The sequence below is a fragment of the Ochotona curzoniae genome, unplaced genomic scaffold, assembly GCF_017591425.1.
Source record: "Ochotona curzoniae isolate NIBS_2020 unplaced genomic scaffold, NIBS_Ocur_1.0 contig_4064, whole genome shotgun sequence".
NCBI lineage: Eukaryota > Metazoa > Chordata > Mammalia > Lagomorpha > Ochotonidae > Ochotona > Ochotona curzoniae.
The window spans coordinates 3,753,985-3,773,315 of record NW_024466107.1 but is presented as its reverse complement, the minus strand read 5'-3'; the positions used below and the strand labels follow the sequence as shown (position 1 = coordinate 3,773,315).

General features: G+C 47.9%; 1 protein-coding gene across 1 annotated transcript in view; it reads right to left on the bottom strand.

Moving 5' to 3' along the window:
- The window catches only part of LOC121159060 (leukocyte elastase inhibitor-like), a 70,301-nt gene extending 52,364 nt beyond the window's left edge, over window positions 1–17,937 (bottom strand). Inside the window, exon 1 of the mRNA XM_040984098.1 lies at window positions 17,881–17,937. The gene's annotated coding sequence lies outside the window, so the exon portion shown is untranslated. The remainder of the gene's footprint in view (window positions 1–17,880) is intronic.
- Between the last annotated feature and the right edge of the window lie 1,394 nt (window positions 17,938–19,331).

Here is a 19,331-nt window from a genome sequence, read left to right as displayed (position 1 = left end):
ATGTGAATAGTTAAAGCACACAAACTGTGTCCCAGAGGGCACTCCGGCCACCCCAGAATCTCCACACTCAAAACTCTAGGAGTTTGGTAGGGAGGAGAAAGAAAAGAAATTTGGGGCCCCTTACACAGGGGGGAAAAAAGATAGGCTTTGCCCCCACTGTAGGGGGAGCCAGTTTAAGCCTTGCTTTTCAGCTGTCCCTGAAGTCCCCTCCCAAGCTGCCCAGTCCCCTTTGTTCCCATGTCACTTCAACATCAACCAGCTGGAGAAGAGCGTCAGATCTGGCTTGGTGTGATGGTGGTCAAGATCAAAAGAATTTCAGGCCCGGCGTGGAGGCCTAGTGGCTAAAGTCCTCACCTTGAATACACCGTGATCCCATGTGGGCACCAGTTCTAATCCCGGCAGCTCCACTTCCCATCTAGCTCCATGCTTGTGGCCTGGGAAAGCAGTCGAGGACGGCCCAAAGTCTTGAGAGCCTGCACCCGTGTGGGAGACCTGGAAAGAAATTCCTGGCTCCTGGCTTCAGATCAGCACAACAGCTGCTATTGCTGCCATTTGGGGAGTGACTCATCAGATGGAAGATCTTCCTCTCTGTCTCTCCTCCTCTGTGTATATCTGCCTTTCCAATAAAAATGAATAAAAATATTTTTTTAAAAGATCAAAAACATTTTTTTCTTCTGTTCCTCTTTATTTTTATTATTTTTATCATTATTATCATTTTTATGATATAGTTCCATAAGTGTTGGAATTTTCCCTACCCCTACCCCAATCTGTACACCAAGTTCTCCCTTATAATTACAACAACGTGGTCCCTCATAGACAGTCTTAAGTCCATCACTGCAGGCATGGACACTGGCAGAGTTCAGCATCCCATTGTCAAGACGCACCCAACAGTTTCACTGGGAGACCATCCTCGATCCGGAAGTAGAGATGCACACTGCATTGTGTCCTCACATCTGGACATGACAGTCTCCACTACACAGTCATTATACATCCCCTCAAAGTGAAAAGTCACAAAACAAAACCAACAACAGGAAGAAATACAGAAATTTACAATGCCATGAAGCCAAACAACATGCCATTGGATATGATGGTCCATACACAGTTACTATGCATCCCCTTAAATGAAACTTGGAACTCCATCTAAGTTTCACATGTGGGTTCAAGGATCCAAGTATTTGGGTTATCTTCCACTTGCCCATATGTGTTAGCAGGGAGCTAGATCGAAAGCTGAGCAGCCAGGACTCAAAACAGTGTTTGGATATGGGATGCAAAGGGTTGTAAACAGCAACTTAGCCCACCCTTTATTGTTTTGTTGTTATTAATGCTATTGCAGTTGTTATAGTTGGAATATACTCTTCAGAAGGTAGTTGTTAGAAGCATAGCACCCAATACAACAGTGCTGGGAGTTGGTGCCTTGTGAGAGGTCCACCCTTTTGGATGAATTAAGAATTAAAACAGGACAGAAACATGTGAGTTTGACCTCTTTCTCCTTTTCCCGCCCTTCCACTTCCCACCTTCTACTTTTTGCCATGGGCTGGTGCAAGAAGGCCCTCCATTAATTCAGCTGCCCCATCTTGGACTTCCAGAAACACGTGTCAAACACATTTCTGTTTCATCTAAATGACCTGGTTTACGTTATTCTGTTATAGCAGCAAAAATAATAATAATAATAATAATAATCTGCAATAGACAGGTACAGGTTTCTACTCCAAGGAAAACTGTCTGGGCAACTCTACATCCAAGAGCCTGCCATTGGCCAAGAGCATACTGTGTTGATGATATGCTGGGTGTCCAGCTCACACCGTATTTTAAATGACCCTGGAATGTAGGTAGATGCCTGATTGAATAGCTTAGTGTGGGAGGTGGCAGTGGAGTAAAATCCTTCAAGGTCAAGTTCAAGGAACAAAAATTGCTAACCTGCTCTCCAAAAGGACCGGTCTGTCCCCTTGGCAGAAGACACGTCGTTTTGCTAATCCCAGGGTGAGCAAGCAATGGATGGAACCTAATCTGAGGAAGACTGTAGAGGTGTGTACCCTGAAGCTCCAGAGAACTGGAAGACTCCAGGGAGACTGAAACTCACCCACGGGGCAGAGGGTCAAAAACTCAATTCAGGATTTGACGCGGAGGCTAATCCCATAGGGGTACCAATGAGTATCCTGGATGGCCCACTGCCCATCCAGCTCCATGCTAATGGCCTGTGAAAGCAGCAGAGAATGGCCAAAGCCCTTGGGCCATTGCATCCATGTAGTGGACCTGGACGTAGCTCATGGATCCTGGCTTTGGATTGGCATAGCTCTGGATTTGGCCACTATCAGCAGATTAAACTAGTGGATGGAAGATCTGTCTCTCCCTCTCATTCTGTAACTCTTACTTGCAAGTAAAATAATTTTTTAAAAATTCAGTTCCAAATTACAATTGCTGGTGTGGCAAAAGGGGGCTTACATGTCAGGGGTGACTCAGCTGGGAAGGCAGACAGCTGTTCTCTGAACCCCTCTCAAAGCCTCCTTCCTGAAGTCTCACACTTCTCGTCATTAGGAGTTGGCGGAGAAAGCCCACAAAGGCCGAGGGGCACCCCCTCATTCCAGCTGTCAGCATCACTATTTGCTGTCAGCGGTGCTGAGCTGGATCACCTGACTGAGGTTGTGGTCTCCAAGTGTGTCTGTGACTCTGCGCCCCAGTGACACATCCGGCTTTGACCACCCACTCACTGGATTGCACAATTTTATGTACATGGATCAAAACGGTGCCAAGATAAACATATCTTTGAATACAATTTCCCATGAACTTTTTAAAGTCCTAATATCACCGTCCACCCAAAGAGGTAGCTCAGAGAGTCCCTGGCTCTCCCGGACACCCACGCCTGTCCTCTCACCACGGACTCTCCAGGGAAAGTCCTATAAATGCCCCTGCATTTTACTTTCCATCCTCTCAACCCCCACCTTAGCATAACCTTGGCACTGAACACCATCATGCCTAAGACACAGGAACTTGGAAAGTTTGGGTGAAATGCCCACATGAATATCTTGCCGGCGTTTCAGAAAATCTTCTCCTGCTGGGTGTGAAATGCAATGGCTCTTTTCCCTGGGAAAGATCTCGCCTGTAGGTAACCTAACTGCTTGTTTTGGGGCGTCCAAAAGCTCTCAACTTCACCCTGTTGTTTCTTTCCAATTGAAATGTGTTTGCAGAGCTTGAGCCTGAAAAGGAAGCAGAACTTGATACCCAACCAAAGCAGAAGTCTTGAATGAACACTTCCCTCCCAGAAGCACGCCATGACCTGACCGTAACATGGGCCGAGCCAGTTGCTAAGAGCACGCACACAGAGCACGTGACAGCCGCGAGTCCCAAGAGAGGAAGCTGAGTCCAGCCAGAGACTCACAGTGGAGCAAGTTCTTCTACCTCTGACACGGCTAGGGGCACCCACAGAATGCTTCCAAGCCCCTTTCATTTCCCCACTTCTCTCTCCCCTCCTCCCACCTGTTGCCCAGCTTTTCAAATGCCTGTAGGAGGACTGAGCAACCCAGGGCTCTCTGCCTGCAATGGTTATTCTAGGAGCAGAGAGCAGGAAGTCACAGTCATAAAGATGAAATGGTGTGTGATTGGACACAGTGGAGACCTTTGCAAGTGTCAGAGGAGCTTTAAGTAACGCAGAGGATGCTTGGGGATAGTGTGTGGCAACCCAAATATACAACACCCACGTTATTGCTAAGCCCGAATTCACTCTCCACCCCTACTCCAGGTTCCTGCAGAACCCCCACAGCACCCAAAGATTCCTCCCTCATTTGGAACAACAACAGCTATGTGACATTAAGCTCCATGCTCAGACTCCCCAAGGAGCCCCTTAATGCAGGGGTTGTCCCTGGTGCAAGGACAAGGTCACTGCCTGTACACTGTGATGAGTGAAGGGCAAAGCACAGCAGAGCAGTACGAGGCCACCAGCTCTCAGAGAAGGACACCTTCCAGGGAATGGGATGCTGGCTGCCCTGTTGTGCTGGATAAAGGAAGGTGTCCTGGCTGCACCTTTACAGACTGCGATCTCCAAGGTCACAATGAATACCTTGGGGCCTTCCTTTTGATCTCTACAGCTCTCTCTCTCTCTCTCTCTCTCTCTCTCTCTCTCTCTCTCTCGGCCTTATGGAAAATTCAGCCTTGGTTTCATCAAGGAAATTGGAAATCCCCAAATTGCCCTGAACAGACGCATCGGGCAGTTTTCTCCTCACTTGCATTTCAGAAGGGAATGCACCCACAAATTCACCACCCATGGCATCTGGCTTGGTCTGCTCACCAACCTTCTGGAACAAGCTAATTTTTTAAAAAAAAAAAAAAGGTTTATTTTTATTGGACAGTCAGATATACAGAAAGGAGGAGAGACAGAGAGGAAGATCATCCATCAGATGATTCACTCCCTAAGCAGCTGCAATGGCTGGAGCTGAGCCAATTCGAAGCTAGGAGCCCAGAGCCTCTTCCGGGTGTCCCACATGGGAACGGGATCCGAAAGCTTTGGGCCGTCTTTGACTGCTTTCCAGGGCCACAAGCAGGGAGCTGGATGAGAAGTGAAGCTGCCAGGATTAGAACCAGTGCCCATATGGGATCCCAGCAAGTACAAGGAGAGGACTTTACCCACTAGGCTATTTTGTCAAGCCCAAGAAATAAGCTCATTTTACCATGTAGAACAACAAGGAGACCAAGGTCTAGGGCTCCCCACGCTGCGCCATGCTCAGGCCTGTACTCTGTCCCTGTTCCTACCAAGGACCATGACACCAAGTCCTCTCTCTCTCTGTGAACCAGCCATCAACCCATGCCTCAAACCTCCTTAATACAGAAAATGAAGAAAGTCAACTCTGTAGCATTCTTAAAATGCATTACCATGTAAGGATATCACCCCAGGCCAACCTCAGGAACCGCTGCTATCTACCTTCTTCTATGGAACCTGAGTGTCAGTTCCAGAAGATTGTTTGTTTGCTTGCTTCTTGTTTTTTGTTTTTAATCTGAGGGCAGAGTTAGAGAGAGAGAATGAAATCTTCCACTCACTGGTTCACTCCCTAAATGGCTGCAACAGCCGGAGCTGGGGTGAGCCAAATCCAGAAGACAAGAACTTCTTCCTGGTCTCTCACATGGATGCAGGGTTCCCACGTTTGGGGCCATCTTCAGCTGTTTTTTCAGGCCACAAACAGAAAGCTGGATCTGAAGTGGAGCTCCTGGGACATGAACTGGCACCTATTTGGGATGCCGACACCGCATGCTGAGGCTTAACTTACTATGCCATGGCGCCAGACCCAATAATGTTTCTCTGTGACTCTATAGGTAACCAGTTTACAGGGAAATCAACTCTAACTTTAGGGTCCCAGTAAGTCCTCCCTTCCATGTCACCCAAGGCTCTGCTGCCTGGCATCTCAAGACTGGGTACCCCATGTCCCCGACCCTGGAGGGAAGTACATTTTGTGATCAGCCACAAGTCAAAACAGAGATAGAACTCAAAAAGGTTCCGGTCTCCCACGCCTGGAAGCTGGTCTGAATGAAAACCAGATTGGTTTGAAGCAGTTGAACAGAGGCCTTCATTATAGTATACCAAGTTTGGCTGCTGTCTGCAATGTCAGCATCCTGTATGGGTGCTGATTCTAGTCCCACCTGCTTCTCTTCCCATCCAGCTCCCTGCTTAGGGACTGGGAAAGCAGTGGAGGACGACTCAAGTCCCTGGGCCCCTGCACCTACATGGCAGATCCTGGAGCCAAGAAACTCCTAGCTCCCAGCTTTATATCAGCTCTGGCCAATGTGGCCATTGGGGATGATTTAAAGAGCTTTCTTTGTCTCTCATGGTTTTTCTCTGTAACTCTGACTTCCAAATAAATAAACTTCTTTTTTCTAAGTGTTATGTAGTGTAGGGGGCGGGGCTGTTACTAGGATGCTGTGTCACTGCTCCTGACCTTTCCCCAAAGGACCAAGCTATCGGAGGGAGAAACCAGTGTGACAGGGACCTCCCCAGTCGCTGTCTCCACACTGCTGCTATGGGGGCCAGCCCTTCGACCCTCTTGGGTGACAGGCAAAACTTTGTGGCCTACTTACCAGAAGGCACTAGTGGATAGGAAAGCACCTTTCTGGAGACAAACAAGATAAGGGGAGCTAGGGAAGCCTTTGGCAAGACAGGCTTTGTTCCTGCCTTAAGCAGTTCGTGCTCACCGGAAGTTCACACCAGTGTGGGGGTAGGACCAAGGCAGGGTGGTCCTGCGGGTGACAGGCCCAGGGCAAAGGACACATGCTGCCTGGGACCCGATCCAGAGAAAGGACATCAAAGACCTGGAATGCAGGTACAAAAAGCAGCTGTAAATTCCTCTCCTGTGGCTGCAGGTGTGGGATGGTATGGGAGGATGAAAACCAGCACAGAAAGGGGCTCCAGAAGTGGAAGGAGAGCTCGCTGCTGAGGGGCGTGGAAGGGGCTGTAGAAAATTCCTCTTAGGCAGAGCTCAGCTATGTTGGCATCAGGAAGTCCAGGGCACAGATAACAGAGGCTCCCGCAGGTTCTGCCGGAGTGGATGTTTAGCTTAGTGGTGAAGAGGCCTTTCTTCCACATCCAAATACCTGGGTTTGGTTTCCGGCTTTGGCTCCTGACTTATCCCTGCCCTCCACCATCTTTTCTCGCTTCCCTCTTTTCTTTTATCATGAACTGGAAAAAGAAATGGCTTGCCGCCCCAGCCTGCAGAAAGGAATTTGGCTTCATCTCGTTTCCTCCAGTGGACAGCAGCCAGCTCCCTCGCTCACCACACGGAGCACCTTCACGTCCTCGGTCCTCGCTGAGATGCCCTCCCCAAGCCTGACCTGTGTTTCAGACCCACACACGCCCAGACCGACTTCCTTCCTGCTGCACCACAGCTTCGCTTATCTAGACTGCACATATCTGGAACACAATTTTGAGTCAAGTGCCAAGAATCAGGCTCAATTCTGGGAAGCTGAGAAGGAATTCAACACTTCAAAAAGGTTCTGTGGCTCTGCTGAATGACCACAGGCAGCTCCTTCTGTTGCAGACATTAGGAGAATGAGCCAGCAAATGGAAGATGGATATCTCTCTCTCTCTCTCTCTCACTTTCTCACTCTCTCTCCCCTTTTCTTTCAGACATAAATAATTAAATCTTTAAAAATTTGTTTTACATGGCAACTATAAATAAATGAATGTTAAAAGGGCTGCCGCTGTGGCACCAACATCCCAAATAGATGTGAGTTCTAACCCTGGCTTCTCCATTTCTAACCCAGCTCCTTGCTGAGCTTCTGAGAAGAGAACAGATGATAACCCCAGTGCTTGGGCCCTGGGAACCCAGATGAGAAATTCAAATGGAGACCCTGGCTCCTGGATTCAGTCTGACCCAGGCCCAGTGACTGCCACCATCTGAGGAATGAACCAGCTTACAGAATATCTGTGTCTCCCCATCTCTGCCTTTCAGATCAGTAAATCTTTAAAAATAAATGAATGTATGTATAGCAAATAGTCAGGATCACAAGCGTTGGTGAGGATGTAGAGAAAAGAGACCCCTTGTCCACACAGGTGGGGATGTAAATCAGTGCAGACATTATGGGAAACAGTGTGGGGGTTCCTCAAACACCAGCCATCCTACTTCCAAGTAGGCACGCACAGGAGCGGACTCAACATGTGAAATATTACGGGCACTTTAGCCTCTCCTGCAGATCCCCTCAGAGGCCCTCTAACACACGCAGAGAAGGCACCACACGTGCAAGCGTGGCCGCTGCTCAGACAGCAAAGTGAACCCTGGCAGGAGAAGGTGGTCTTCATGCTTCGCACATGTAGGGAACCACACCTGTACAACGTGGGTGTGAATTGGGAGCGATGTCAGTGTACTGGTGACCCCAAACACAGGCAGGCACTCAACTCCAGGGGCAAGACTCCTTCTGCACCCTACTCAGCAGCTGCCCTTGCAAGCAGGTAGATGGTGTGGCCTGAGGGCAGCATCCTAATATCTCAGGAAATGAGCCAGCCTGGGCTGGCCACCACTTACAGTAGCATTTAGTCTAGATCTTTAAAAATAGGTCCTATCAGATTGGGTGGCTCTGGCACTTTAAATTCCTTTGGGAACAAGCTTCAGCCTAATGAAAAGAAAAACATAAATCGACCCTAGAAGCCACACTCATTAGAAACCAAGGTCAAAAAGCCATGTTACCCAAGAAAACACTGAATTACAACATGTTTGGTCTAAGGATCTTGATGGACTTCAATTCTAGAATCAGCTACAAAATGAGTCATTCCATAAAACAAGTGTTCTGATGAGCTGGAGAGTAGTGGCTGGCTCCACAGAGAGAGAAGACTAACCCGACACAAAGAATTGGTGCTGTAGTACGGCGGGTTAAGCTGCCACTTTTGATGCAGGCAAGTTTGAGTCCAGCTCCACCACTTCCAATCCAGCTCCCTGCTAATGCACCTGGGAAAGCAGCAGAAGATGGTCCAAGCACTTGGAACCCTACCACTCACATGGGAAAGTCAGATGGAATTCCAGGATCCTGGTCTTGTAGCCATTTGGGAACTGAACCAACGGATGGAAGATATTCTCTCTCTCTCTCTCTCTCTCTCTCTCTCTCTCTCTCTCTCTTTCTCTTTTTCAGATTCCACATTTTAAATTGATAAAATAAATTATTTTTTTAAGTCTCAACATCACTTTCCTTATGTGATGGTAAACAGGGAGACAGATCATAGAAAAACTTAACCTTTGTTTCCCATTAGGTCATTTCAGGTAACTTGTTGTTAACTAGAACACAAAGAAGCTCATTATCATGTCAGCCAAAATAAAAACTGAAAACCTAACAAACCAAATGAAACCAGTGTGTTTGGGAAATTTGGCTGCTCTCTTTCACTCTCTCGACTTCTCAGAGAACAGCTTAATCAGTTTGACAAGGCGGAATTCTGAGTAATCTTGTACCAATCTGGTCTGGTCTCTGTTGTACTTGTGGGCAAGAGTGCATTCCAAAACAATGAGGTCATGAAATTACATTGAATAAACTAAATTCTAACCAGGAACTTTCCACTCCAACCAATCAAGTGCGTCTCTTTATCTTATTTCTGCAAATTCCATTTGGAATGTTCCCCTTTTGCCCTTCCTGAGGAGCGAGATTTCATTAGACAGTTGCATCATCTGGCATGACATTTGCTTGTGAATCACCAAACCAACAAATAAACTCTAACTTTTCAATGCGCTCCTGCTTTTCTTTCACCAAAGCCATCTGCAAATCTCAAGAACAGAAAGGTACACCCTGGACAGGAATGCTCAAAGCATAGCACCCCTACATCATTCCGCACGGTGAGGGTATGGGAAGCCTAGCTCTCAGACATCTGGCCATTCAGTCTGCTCTCCTTCTGAAAGTAAACAGACATTGCTGAGACCAGCTGACCACGGCCTTCTCACACAAAGGGGGAGGTGAAAAGTCTTCATTAATGAAAAACAAGATCTGGACTCAGAAAGTCCAGGAGCCAGGCATTTAAAGATTGAAAAGGAGCAGCAGGATTCTTGAACTCTGCGTCCACTTGCTGGACTGCCTTAGCAACGCACACCGTACAGTCTCAAGGTCTCAGTTCTGGAGGCTCCAAGTCCCAAGTTCAAACTGTCGGTGGGACTGAGGCTGTATCTCTTCCAGGAGAGTCAACTCCAGGCTGTTCTCCTCGACTTACATAGGAAGTTCATGGGAACATGGAATTAAAATATACATTAGTGCAACTTCTCATCATGGTAACTGAGTATCCCACAGCGTTTATATTCCATCCAGTGCTTGTCATCCTTTCTAAGAGATTCCTGCCACTCAGCACTGTGGGATAAGACATATGTGTGACGCTTGTCTTCAGGTCCTGGGACACAACTCCTAAAAACTTGGGAATCCTGAGCGGCTGCATTGTGTTTTGTTATAACCAGTGAAGCCCCATTTTTCATAATTACTTGTTTATTTGGATGGCAGAATTTACAAAAAGAGATGAAAAGAAATCTTCTATTCACCCCTTAAATGGTTCGATGGCTAAGGCTGGGCCAGGATGAAGCCAGGAGTCTAGCATACCATCTGGATCTCACATGTGTGCTGCAGGGGCTCAAACACTTGAGCCATCCTCCGCTGCTTTCCCAGGTACATTAGCAGGGAGCTGGGTTGGAAGTGGACTAACCAGAACTTGAACTGGTACTTCTATGGGATACCCGTATCACAAGTGGCTTAACCTGCAACGTCATAATGCTGTCCCCCACCATGTGTCCCTTTAACCATGTTCAAGTTTATGCTAATGTAGTTGATTCTCAGTGGCCCCTCGCTGGTCACCGCAGTGTAGGAGTTAAATGAACCAACAGTAGGTAGTTAGGGTCAGGTCACTGCTGGAACAAGAAAGCAGGAAGCCCTTTTAAAGCTTTTTTCTTGAATTCTATGCGTCACTGCAGTAAAATGCTAAGCCTGAGAAGGGGGAAGAGTAGCAACTCCCAAGCTGGTCTTTGGCCAGACATCTGCAATGAGGCTTTGCAGGAAGCTAAGCCCTTCAGTTGCCTGCATCTTCTGTAGCACCTGGTCAAATCAGACTCCCCTGAGAGGGCGAACACCCACTTGCTATCACAGGACTGGCTGGTGTGCGGAAGAAGCTCCTGAGAGCTCTCATTCCTGCTTACTGACGGTGCTGCTAAATCTGGAGGTAGTTTTTCTTATCAGTCATGATGGCCTGACTTGCTGAGAGGAAATCACATGGTTTCTCTCAAAGAATCTGCTGGCTGTCCTAAGCCAGAACTCATTTCTTGTTGTGTTAACCCTAAGGTAACACTGATAAATATCTTCACTTCCGCGGGAAGTCATGCAGTTGGGACAGATGGCCCAAGGGTGTAAGGCGGACAGCTCCCCGGCTTGCAAGGCTACTCAGAGTTTCTGGCTGCACGGCAAGATCCGGCACAGTGTCTAATCACCTCACTGCTGCCTCACTCCACATGATCACCTCTCTGATATTTCATGGAATTCTCCTGAGGGTGGTGTCATTTTTCTGCAACTGTGAAATGAGTTCTGTAACTGGTATAACACCTGGAACTGATTTTATCAATCATGTTATGGTAAAAGGGTCTTTAGCAAAGAAGACGACACAAAGCTAGAAGCACACACACAATAGTTAAATTGCATCTACATTGTTCCCAAACTCCAATTATGTGTTCACCTTTGTCCTGGAACTTACACTGAGATGTGTAATGTTCTTCTCAAGAAATGGCTTGATAATTTCTTGGAACAGATGGCAACCGTGGTGGTACAAAGAGTTTACCTTGCAGTCTCAAACTGTTACAATACTTGGAATGACACATTTTGGCTTCCCATCAAATAAAGCAGAAAGTATATGGAGCATCTTTTAAAGAGAAACAAAGAGAGACAAGTGTTGTGAGCCCCCAGAGAAAAATGGTTTCAAACTTCTACCTTATATTGGCACTTATATTTAAAGAAAATAGTTTTAAAAGATAAAAAGGAGTTTGTTGTGAAGGCCCTCCATTCAGAGAAAGGTTGAGCAGCCCTGATCCTTTCCAGTTCCCTTTATCAAAATAACAACAACAACAAAAATGAATCAGTACTAGCTGTAGGTGTTGGAAATTAGTGTATGATTGATTCTAAGATTTAATAAAGAACCTATGATATATGCCTTTATAAATTTCTTTCATTTATAAGCTTTCTCTTGAATTTTATATTCTTGATATTTTAAGTAATATTTGTTTAGGCTTAGTGAAAATTGATTCTGGATATAAGTAAACCACCTGTCTCTATGTAAACGCATGTGCTGCCAGCCGTGGAGTTCCTGGCTTCAGTCAGGTCACTGCAAGTTTGAATGAGTAATGGCTTGCTGAATATGATTTCTTTGAAGTAAAACGAGAATAATGTTTTTTAGGATTGGTCTGCATTGTTTTAGCCATGAAGCAAAAATGAAACAATTGGATGTTGTGCAAAAGCTTGTGATGATTTGTGTATAAATGAAGAAGGCAGCTTTTCTGAGTTGTCCATTATGAGCATCACACTGCAATGGTCTGTGTCTCTTCCTGTCTTCTTTCCCACCAATTCACACACCCTTCCCAAGCTCCGAACTCGGCTGGAGCTGTTCTCCAGCACATTTCTATTTAAGGAAAGCGCTGGAGTGGGGTAGGGTGGCTTTGTGCTGTAGTAGCTAAAGCTGCCTCCTGCAATACCAGCATCCCTTGTGTCCCACCTGCTCTCTGCTAATGCATTGGAGTAGACAGGGAAGATGGTTCAAGTGTTTGGGTTCCTGCACCTTGGGAGACCTGAAAGAGGCTCCTCCCTTTGGTCTGGCCCAACCTTGGCCACTGCAGCCATCTAGGGAGTGAACCAGCGGATGGAAGACCTCTCTGTCTCTCCCTCTTTCAGTGTAACTCTGTTGTACAAACATACATATATACATGCATACATACGCAAAGCACTGAGCCCTTCCTCCAAGTCAGAGAGCCTCTAGCACTGCAGTAAACAGACAACCAAGGCACCACCAACCCCAACCTCAGGCAGCCCAGCGGGGAGGAAGATCCCTCAGGAAAGCAAGCACAGGAAGCTGCAGAGCATGGAGATACAGGGCAGCCTTAGAAAGAAGTCATTTCATCTCAAGATCATCCCTACACCTCAAGGACCCTTACTCAGTGGGAACACAGCGGGCAGTATGCCACTGCCCCTGAGTCATTTGCTGCTGGAGTCACTCTGCTCCTGGAGCCCGAGTTGGGAGCTGCTATTTGTCACACCATCACGTCACCCCAGCCCTGGGGCACCTCTGCCACTCAGGGCCTTGCTGCATGGAGCCATCCTGAGACCCCTCTCAGCACAAGTCCTCTGAAGTAGCTATCCCAAAGATCTGCACAGACTTTGGGAGAGGGAAAGCAAGGGAGGGAGGAAGGAAGGAAGGAAGGAAGGAAGGAAGGAAGGAAGGAAGGAAGGAAGGAAGGAAGAAAGGAAGGAAGGAAGGAAGGAAGGAAAGAAGGAAGGAAGAAAAAATGGGGGAAAATGAAGAATATCTTTAAGATTCATAAGACACCAAAAACTAAGCGATTATTCGCATGATAGAAGTTATAAAAGGACAAAAGTAGAGAAAGACATACGAATGATACTTAACAGAAACATTGGTTAAAAAAAAAAAAAAAAAAAACAACTTTTTCCCAACATTATGGCTTAGCAGCTTAAGTCCTCGCCTTGAACACGCTGGGATCCCCATATGGGCATTAGTTCTAATCGCAGCAGCTCCACTTCCCATCCAGCTCCCTGCTTCTGGCCTGGGAAAGCAGTTGAGGACGGCCCAAAGCCTTGGGACCCTGCATCCGCGTGGGAAACCTGGAGGAAGTTCCTGGCTCCTCACTTCGGAAAGCGCAGTGGCTTCGGCCACTGCTGCCGCTTGGAGAGTGAATCATCAGACAGAAGATTTTCCTCTCTGTCTCTCCTCCTCTCTGTATATCTGACTTTCCAACAAAAATAAAAATTTTTTTAAAAACTTTGCAAATTTTGGGGCCCGGCGCGGTGGCGCAAGTGGTTAAGGTCCTCGCCTTGCACGCCCGGGATCCCATATGGGCATTAGTTCTAATCCCGGCAGCCCCGCTTCCCTTCCAGCTCCCTGCCTGTGGCCTGGGAAAGCAGTCGAGGACAGCCCAAAGCTTTGGGACCCTGCACCCGCGTGGGAGACCCGGAAGAGGCTCCTGGCTTCGGAGGCTCCCGGCTTCAGATCGGCATAGTATCGGCCCGTTGCGCTCACTTGGGGAGTGAATCATCGCACGGAAGATCTTCCTCTCTGTCTCTCCTCTCTGTATATCCGCCTTTCCAATGAAAAAATAATAAAAATAAATCTTTAAAAAAAAAAAAACTTTGCAAATTTTGGAAGGAAGTTCAAAAAACCTGTAATAGGTATGATTTTAAAAGATGCTCTCTGGCGTATACTAGCATCAAGTTGTCAAACATACACAAGAAAAAATACATATTCTAAAAACAACAAGAGAACAATGTTGTGTCATGTTGTTGGCTAAGGAGCTAATAGCGCTGGTTAAGCTGAGCAGTAACAGGAACTGGGCTTGCGGCTAAAATCCGCCTAGACTCAGCTGTATCCAATTGCTTGGCTAAAGGACTTGGGGGGAAGAGATATAAGGATAGCGGAAACAGTAATAAAGGGAGACTTTGGAGAGACTTCTACCATCACCGGTCTCCTGTTGGTGCTTCATCCCCAGACCCTCTCCCTGTCCTCGTTACCTGGTTTTCTGGCTACTAACAGAACACTTGAGACTGAATAATTTGCCAAAACAGAAACTGGTTTCTTACAGAGATGAGTTCAGGATCAAGGGCGTCACATCAAGCATGGATGAGAGCAGGGGAGCCGATTCATTCTCTTGTGAGGAACTTAATTCTGTGATAGCTAGCCCACTCCATGATGATGGCACTACTCCACGCACTGGTGAGGGCAGAGCTCTCACGACCTAATTACTTCCTATAGTTGCTACACTATAGGATTAATGTTCCCGCACATTTTGGGGGGAACATTCAAATCAGACCATTTATTTACATTTCTTATCTTTCTGTATGCTGTACTTTGTGGTTATCTTTGAGTGACACTCAGTTTTGTTTTTATACTTTGCTCAATGTGATCGTATTGAGGATTGATTCTGTAAGAGTTTAGAATAATAGCTTTCCTCATTCCAGGGCTACACCGGCTAAAATCCTGATATCTGTGCTTTATAGACACTCAACTAATTGTTCAAAGTTTTCAGCCAACGTTTCCTACCTACGGAAGGCCAGGAATCGAATGCTAGCCAGCACTCTGCAGCCTGGAATCTCCGTTCAGCTCTCACGGCTAGTGGGGGACCTCTGAGTAGTAGCAGGGCATCTCATTCTGTGTGGCCAGAGCTTAGTATTCCGTTAAAGACTAAAAGAAACCCCCACCCTTATTTCTGAGGCTAACCTTTGTGATCTCATGTAACGTAAATGCCCATTGCTTCAGCACCATCAGACTCTCTGTGTTTTCCCGAATGAGCCTGTAGCTGTGTCACTAGAGCCCTCCTCCGTGTGCCGCCGTGTGGAAAGTACACGGGGGCAGCACGGGGACACCATCACCCTCCTCTCAAAGACCACAGCCTTGCACTGCTCTCCCCTCCCCTCCCCAGGAACAGCCGTTCCCTCAGCTTTTCTGCTTTTATGGTTAACAACACGGGGAGAGCGAGAGACCCGGCTTGAGTCCCGGACTCCTAGCTTTATCTCTGCCCAGCAAAGGATGGCATAGGTATCTGAGAACTGAAATAGCACACAAGGGCTCTGCCTCAACTGCCTTTCAAATAGCATGAACGAATACTTCATTTGAATACTTGTGACTCCATCTTGGCTAGAACTGGAAGTGGCCGGCATTGCTTACTCACTTCTCAGAAGCCAGCTCATCACTGTCCATGATTTGAGGAACTGGACAGGAGTTGAGTGACCTCAGACTGAAACATGCATATCTTCCGGGAGGTCCCTTCCTCACAGCTGTTACCATCGGGGGCAGGCACACAAGTTTTCATGTCTAACAATCTCCAAGGCAATTCCCATGTTGGTTATACCAAGCTGACAGCACAAATGGACTAGATTCAGTTGGGTTTTTTTTTTCAATCCTGATGCTATACTGAAATCATCTCGAAGATTTTAAAAGATCCCCACGCACAGACATCAACCTTGAATAATTCATCTAGGGCTCTCTGTGGGAGCTTGGTGCGGAATTGTTTGCATATCTCACCCGTTGGGTGGCTGAATTGTAGGCCAGTCTTTAGAATCATTTCATCCAAACTCACCCTCAGGTCCATGAGCCCAAGCAGAACCAGTTTTCTGTGCAAACATTAACCTGGGGAGCCACTACTTTCCTTGTATTGATCACATTGATTGCTAAAGTCACGTGTATGCTAAAAATCCAAATGCTGCAGAAGAACACACTGTATACAGTAAAATGTGCAGGGCATCCTACTGGACAGCCAGCTTTGCGAACTCTGGGCTAGACGGCGCACTGTAATTTCATGGTAGAGAGAAGTGGATAGAGGAAAGACATTCGGATGGGGCTGGTGCACGCCAGGGCAAGCAAGAAAGACTCACCAAGCAGAAATGCCCAGTTTTGAAAGATGGGGCACATGAGCACCCTCTGAGATGGCATCCAAGAGAGGACTCTCAAAACCTCATCAAGCCTGAGTTAGGGAATGGGTCCACCCACTCCTCAAACAATCGCCACTAGAGGCCACTGAATGTATTTCTCCAGCAAGCACCACTTGCTCCATTTACAACATGGGCTTCCAGGGTCAACATTGGATTTCTTCTCCTCAATAAACTCTTATGCAACCGCAGACTTAAGAAAAAAATATATTCATTTCTATTAGAAAGGCAGAGAAGGAGAGACAGTGAGGAAGATTTTCTTTCTGTCCGCTGCTTCACTCCCCAAGTGGCCGCAATGGCCAGAGCTGAGCCAATCCGAAGCCAGGCAACCCAACACTGTCTCCAAGTCTCCCATGTGGTTGCAGTGTCCCAAGGTCTTGGGCCATCTTCCACTGCTTTCCCAGCCACAAACAGGGAACTGGATGGGAAGTAGAGCAGCAGGGACAATAACTGGCACCTATATGGGGTCTTGGCACTTGCAAGACGAGGATTTAGCCACTGAACTATCACACTGGGCCCAGTAACTGCAGACTTTTTAAACTAGAAAATTCTCCAGAGATCAGGTAACCACTAGTTCTACGTCTGAAAGACAGTTTCACTGGATTACAACTACCCTGTGAAACAGTGGGTCAAGCTGATGTTCTCTCTCTTTTCGAAGGCTCTGAGAAGTTAGGTGGCATGGAGAAGATTCCATAGTGACTCAGAAGCACGTCCTGGACTTCGAAACTCATCTACTGCCTTCGCACCTCGTGCCTTCTCACGAGACGGCAAAGCCTCTGCCTTTACGTAGGACGTGAGCCAAGAGGAAAATGCCCACCTCTCCGTAAGGTCCTACCACGTGTGTTCTTATCCTTCCCATTCTAACGGTACTGGCAGAAGTCTTCACGCGCAGCTCTATAAAGCTGTGCAAGAAAAGACTGCATGATCCACAGACGGGATAGGCTAGATCACATTGTCATAGCAAATAATCCCCTAACCAGAGGTCATTCTGTGGGGACTGCCGGACCTTCTGGGAGCCGAGCCAGTAGACACCTACCAAAGTGGATAAGGAGGGCTGCCCTTGCCTGCACAGCCCACTTCAGCCACCAGCCCACTACCCTTTCCTATCCTGGGAACACGTCACATCCCTATATTCCTTTAGCCCTTCCCCACCGTCCCCTGGGGCCAAAGCGCGCTCTCCTAAGGCCCACGGGGCAGGGAGGTAACCCAGGCCTGCAGCATTAAGGGGCGGTGGCACCTGCAGCGGCGCGCCCTGGGGCAGGGGAGTAACCCAGGCCTGCAGCTCTAACGGGTGGTGGCACCTGCAGCGGCACGCCCTGGGACAAGGAGGTAACCCAGGCCTGCAGCTCTAATGGGCGGTGGCACCTGCAGCGGCGCGCCCTGGGGCAGGGGGGTAACCCAGGCCTGCAGCATTAAGGGGCGGTGGCACCTGCAGCGGCGCGCCCTGCGCCTGCCCCGAGCTGGAGGCCGGCAGAGGCGGGCGCAGCACCGCGTAGAGCCGCTACCGAGGACGGGGTCAGGGTGGGCGCGGCTGCCGCCTTGGTGCTCCTGGTGAAGGAAGCGGTCCCTCCGACCCCAGCCCCCAGTGGCTGAGGCGGGTGAGGGGGTGACACTCCCGGGACCCTGGGCCGCCAGGGCCCTGGGGCGACCTGACTGGACTCGCCGCTGACCTTGACGTGGCCTCGGTGTGCTGACTCGCGCTGCGTGGACAGTTCCTCGAACGGCCCCTCTGGACGTGCCCTTGGGTTTTCCTACCAGCAAGCCGCCCTTGCGGGCTGCTTAAGCGCTGTCGGATTGTTTTCTCTCAAGCATGCATGCACGCTGTCGGTGTTTCAGGCAAAACAGAAACTGAAAGAACCATCTCTCCGCAGCACCGTTCAGAAGAAGAAGGGAAGAAAAATGAAAGAAAAGCGGCCCCCTTGTAGCTCAGCGCAGCATTAGGGGGATGGAATAGTACTTTGGTCTTGCTCCCACTACAAGCCCACCTTGGGTATCTCTGCTGCCTGGCCACAGCCACACTCGCTTCAGGATCTGGGCACCTGGGCTGCCCTTGTCCTGCGAGGCTCTGCTGGCAAAACGCTGGGGAAAATCAATCCTGGGACTGCAAGTCCTGCCGGAAATCACAAGGAATCTAGACGGGATTCCAGGGAGTAAGACTCGGATAGACTCCCGTTTATCAGTGAACCAATAATAAAATTGAGAAGGCAGCTACATAAGACCTATGAGAGGGCTCCTGCCTTTACTAGAGCAATGCTGAAATTAGGAGAACTGACACCCTAACAGAAAAAGCACCATCCATAAGAGAAAATCCAATCCTGAAAAAGTTCTCAACAGTAAAAGAAGCGCGGCAGGTGGACAATCTTGTTTAGTGCGCCGTGCTGTCGGGGGTTATAACTCACATCAAGGTGTGGACCGCAGTACTGGTCCCTCTCTGTCCGTTGGCTGTCTGACTCGGCCACATCCTCCCACAGGGAGTTTGTTCTTTCTAACTCCCACGCCGTGCTCCCAAGGGCACGCCACATTCTCCTGATCTGTGCCCTCAGTCTCCTGTTGATACTGAGTAGTGTTCCTCTTCTTGACCTGTCAGACACCTAGCCGCTGGTGTGGGACACTATGTCATGGCATTTTAACTCTACTTCCCTGACTGCCAGTTTGCTACCTTATTCTGTTTGGTTTTAGGAGTTCTTTGTATATCCTAGTGTGTTGAGTCATTGCTGATATATCCATTGTTGAGTTTTTTCCAAGTCTCCCACATGGCTGAAGGGGCCCAGAATCTTGGACCATCCTCCGTTGCTTTCCCAGGTAATTAGAAGGGAGCTGGATCGGAAGTGGTGCACCTAGGACTCGAACCGGTGTCAAGATGGGATGCCGCAACCACAGACGGAGGTTTAGTTAATTACACCATGCTGGCTCCATACTTTTCTTTCTTTCTTTCTTTCTTTCTTTCTTTCTTTCTTTCTTTCTTTCTTTCTTTCTTTCTTTCTTTCTTTCTTTCTTTCTTTCTTTCTTTCTTTCTTTCTTTCTTTCTTTCTTTCTTTCTTTCTTTCTTTCTTTCTTTCTTTCTTTCTTTCTTTCTTTCTTTCTTTCTTTCTTTCTTTCTTTCTTTCTTTCTTTCTTTCTTTCTTTCTTTCTTTCTTTCTTTCACTATCCAAAACAGTTACAGGTGCTAGTACATGCAGATAACCACATGCAAAAGAGTTCAATTG